Below are 5,045 nucleotides of genomic sequence, written 5' to 3' on the forward strand. Positions count from 1 at the left end.
TGTTATGTTTCACCACCAAGTCAGGTCTTACTTAGCAAGGCAGGATTCCACTGTACAGTAAGCTATAGCCCCTTCTCCAGGAAGTTTACATATGCAAGTACCAGACACCAGTACTTTCAATTCTAGAATATTATTCATGTTTCTGTTCACCATGACATTTTTACATATGAATAGTTTTGCTTTTTCTAATGTTATAATAATTGATGCTGAAGCTGAAGACATCAAAGTTGGGTGTTGTTTTGTTGGTTTTGGTTTTTTTTAAATCCTTAGCCAGAGGGGAAAAAAGCTTTGCTCTTGCTAGAGGGGGAAACAAGTCTTCAACCAGTAGTCTGTAACTTTAAAAACAGGTAGGTAAATATGAGGTGGCAAGTTTAAAGAAAGGTAAAGGAGCAGTTAGAAGAGGTTGTTCAAGAAACTGTAACTTGTGAAAACAATAAGGATGCTATATTAGAAGCAAAGAGTAGTGCCAAATAATTGGGCCCTTCACACAATAAGGACATAGAGGGCTCTGACAAAGAAAATGTAATATTCCACACAGATACTAAAAATCTTAAAACTAATGCCTACTTGTAGGTGATCATATTACTGGATCTTTCATCTCAGAACTGTAGTAGAAGAAAGATAATTAGTAGAATATTGTAATATTAAGGGTACAGACTATAATATGGATAGTTTACCTACAGCTTTCATTCTAACATGCAGTTGTTTCAAGCCCTGGCTTCTTGTTTCTAATTTGGGAACCTGATTATAAACAGCAGTTGAGGACTTATGTTTGATCTCACCCAAAAGAGTTACGCAACAAAGCAAAACAGCAACATATCCTGGATGGCTGTAAAGTAACTTAAAAGTGTCCAACATTTATTATAAGACCATTCAGGCAATTATTCTCTGTTAATAAATTATACATTGATAAGTTATCTTTTCCTTTGGTGTCTTGGTCTAGTCAGTTTCTGAAGAATGACTGTAAAAGTGAGAAGCTTCTATATCTCAGTCTCAACTTGGCTATTTATGAACTATGACCTTAATCAATACAGGTATTCTTTGTATTCTAATCTGCAAAATGAGAACATTTATTTGCTCTGCTAATAGAGATCAACAAACACAAACTGTGTGCCAACACAGAGACATTTACTATCCCTTATGTAGAAAGGCTGACATTCCACCTTCCAGCCTAGCCTAGCCTTCCCAAATTCTATTTGCCCAATCATAAAAGCTATTCCTTTTTGGAGGGAACAAAATTCCCTTAGGTACCCTGCCTCTCTGGGCTTCTCTTTTTCAAAAAGTGTTTCTTTAGTTAAAATAATAACTAAATGGAAGATTTAGAGAACTCTAGCACAAAATGACTAGAATGATACCACCTCCACAAGATTCTTCTGGAAGCCATGAAAGAACCAACAAGTATGGTCAGGGAGCCATGTGAAGCACAGACCTAAAGTTCTTCAACACATAAACAGTTCACATAAATTCTGATTTCAGATGTAGCCTCATAAACCTCTATCAAAACATTTTTACTTTATTGTTATTACAACAGGTGCAGTAGACAAATATTAGCATTCTTTCTTTGCATTATTTACCTAAAATGGGGAATAACATCTAGACAGTGACCTCAGAACACCGACTATCTTTGCATGGTCCAAAGCAGCCCTCTGAAGCCCAGAGCTAATAAGAGAATCCAACATGGAGGCACAAAATACTGAAACTGAACAAGCAGCTATTATCTAGTCTCTTTTTTTTCCCTCCATAATCTGATGATTCACAAAGAATGGAACCAAAAGTGAATAGAAAACTCTGAAAACACAAAACCACAGTCACTTAAAAAATAACCAAAAAACCCAACCCAAACCGACTTGACTCATGAACGACTTTTAGGTTTCCTAGGGGTACAAAAAAGCCTAGCAAGAGAAGGTATTTATTGAATCAGATTTGTCAGCTTTTTCACAGCAGCATCCACATTTCACCCCAAATGCAAAACTAAAAATATTTGCATTTCTATGCTGTTTAGGACAAACTAGAGCTGGGACACAGATCTGCAACACATGCGTATATGCAATACAGGAAGATTGCATAATGAAATTCACCATAACGCAAATAATTCAGGTAGTCATTCACAGGGATTTCACAAAATCCTGACGTTAAGAAAAAAGTAGACAAGGATCCCAATTCTTTACAAAGACTGTGAACTCAGCAGCTCATTTGTTAACTATAGCCCATATATCCCTCCTCAGTATTCATCCTTGCTAACTCACCTGTGGATAATAGCAAAGCAATGTTAGCATGACTGAAATATTTGTTCCAAGTGGACTTCTGTAGCTTGTATGAAACTCAGAGCAGAACAATTACACTTTTGGCATGTAAACTATACAGTTTTAAACTAGTTTATAAAATAGCTTTACACAAACTGTAGTGAGGCTCAGTCTTAAGTTCCACTTACAAAATCACTTATCTGCAGTACAAGCACAAATAGTTAAGGTCACACATGTCTAAAATGGAAGTGTGTGATAGGCCTTGTCATTATAGCACTAAGCACATTGGCAACTCCTGGACTTCCGCTACCAGGAAGCCTAGCTTCAGACACCTGAAAACAGAGCCCAGCATTAGGTGGTTTTGCCCATCAAATTTACACTGGTTAAAAACAAATAAACAACAACAACAGCAAGGCAAAAAAAAAAAAAAAAGACACCCACACACCAAAAAACCTAACATAAACCACAACCCAGATTGATACCATTATAATTATACAAGGAACCACAAGAGGGTGCATGAAAAGGTGTTATTCTGTGCACAAGATTAGCAAAACTCATGTCTCAAATGTTTTCACCTTATTTTCTGTGTTGACCCCCATCCTTGTTTACTCTGACATGAGATTAACACATGCTGTAGGTGCTCTGAAGCCAAGCACTGACACAAGCGGCAGGAATTTGTGATTCTTGTGAATTTCTCCACGACTTCCACCCTTCTTTCAGGTCTGGCTAAAACTTTTTGCTGACTGTAGTTCCAGTCAAGAACAGGTAAATGGGCCAGAAAAAAAAAGTATTGCCTACCCTGTTTTCATCAGAAAGCCAGGCTTGAATAAAAATATGCAAAACCAGACATTTTTTATTGAAAAGTAATTCTGAATTACACAACTTCAATGGGCAGATAACAATACATTGTACAGTACATCTATCCTGAATAATTCATATAATAGTATTCCAATGATAGTTTATTATGCAAACTAGCATCAGTTTAAAACATGTAACTGAGAATAAATAAATAATATTATTTTTAATACCAGTGGTACAGAGTAGTTCTACATCTTTCCACCAGCAATTTATGTTGTCAAAATCTGGCAAGCTATGGCCTGATCTGCAGTCATGTCTCACCAGTGGAGCACACCAGCCCATGAATGTTTACGTCTACCCCATTGTTTGTACACACCTGTATACTTAGAGCAGATTTCCACATATCCTTTGACAATACTTTTTGAAGAATAATTCCATTGCCTTCAGATTGCAGAGTTTACTTCTGGTAGGGCTTTGACAATATCAACTGTTAATTTCCAGTCTCACTAAGTAAATAGCAAAGTCTTACTTTCAATTTCACTTCAGGTTTTCTTGCTGATGCAAACTACTCCAGTTTGCTACCTTCAGAACAGTTAAAGTGCTTTCTTAATTTAAATTTCACCAAAAAGCTGTGTAAGGAAACACATTTACTACTCAAACCAGTAACTTTCCTAGAAGTAGTTTCTACACAGAAACACAGGACTAAAGCAGAGCTCCTAAGCCAGTGCATCCCATTCACCATAATCGCACAATAAACACCCGGTAAAGAATGGAAGGGACTTCATGTCATCAGCACACACGACAAAACATCGCAGCATTTCCCTTAAGTGCAGTTATCCTGCCTAAAATCCCAAACCAAACAACACTTCCCACCATCCCTCCCCCACTCCAAAAACAAACAAACCAACCAACCAACCAAACCACACACCAAAAAAAACCCCCACAAACCCACGAACTACTGGACACCAAAGGAAAAAAGGAAGAAAGTTTCATCTTATGTTAAGTCCGAAATATTCTTTGGGAAGCACAATGGTAGCTCTGTATCCTCTAGTACCTCTCCTTCCATCTCATCCTTTTACTGACTGTCATTTAGTAGAGCAGACCAGCACTCAGTATCTTTTTCTTATCCAGTAAGTGAAGAGGCTGTATTTTACCTGAAAAAATCTTTAGTTAAATGGTAAACTGAATTCATAGGAGTGATTTAGTGTTAGGCTGACTGGAAGGCCCTCTACTTCCTACATCCTCTCCACAACTGAATTTTTTCATAGGGATACTTGATGCAGAAAAAAAACAAAGGGCTGACCTTTAAATGGATATCAACTTAAAACTAGTTTTAAAGAAGATACCTGAAATGCCTATATATATTTTTTTTTCAGATTATCACTTTTTAGAGTGAGACTAACCCACTGTAGTGTCCAAGAGGCTGAACACAGATTACACAGCAAATATGGCTCTGCAAATTCAAGGGTTCGAACTAGAAAATGTCAGTATTAGAGTTTTTAATGTACACTTGTTGCAAGTGATATTTATACACGGCGAGTATAATGTCTAATGGTGCCTAAACGACAGCTACAGATGATTTGCAGAAGTTTGTGCAGACTGTCTGAAGCAAGAGTCAAAAAGACAGGACAAAATGCAATTCTGTGTTCACAATTCAGCTCAATAAGCTTCTGCAAAAACTTCCACTACTGAATTTCCCAATAACAACATCCTCCTGTAGTACCAGGTAATGTAAAATTTCTATGTACAAATGATAAAGAATTAATTTACACAGAGGCAGTTTGTTGTGACAGAATTTGTACAAGTATAGCTAGGCATGGAAGTGTTTCTAAATGTTGTGAGTTTTGCTTTTATAGTGGAAGATTGAAATAATATGCATCTACATAAAACCCTAGACAAATTACTATATAATATTGACAGTAACATATCTTTCCCTAATATTAGCACATTATCAAAGTCAGCACATCAAAGAAAAAACCACCTCTGACAATACTAATGCCTTTG

This window comes from Caloenas nicobarica, chromosome 6, assembly GCF_036013445.1.
Source record: "Caloenas nicobarica isolate bCalNic1 chromosome 6, bCalNic1.hap1, whole genome shotgun sequence".
Taxonomy (NCBI): domain Eukaryota; kingdom Metazoa; phylum Chordata; class Aves; order Columbiformes; family Columbidae; genus Caloenas; species Caloenas nicobarica.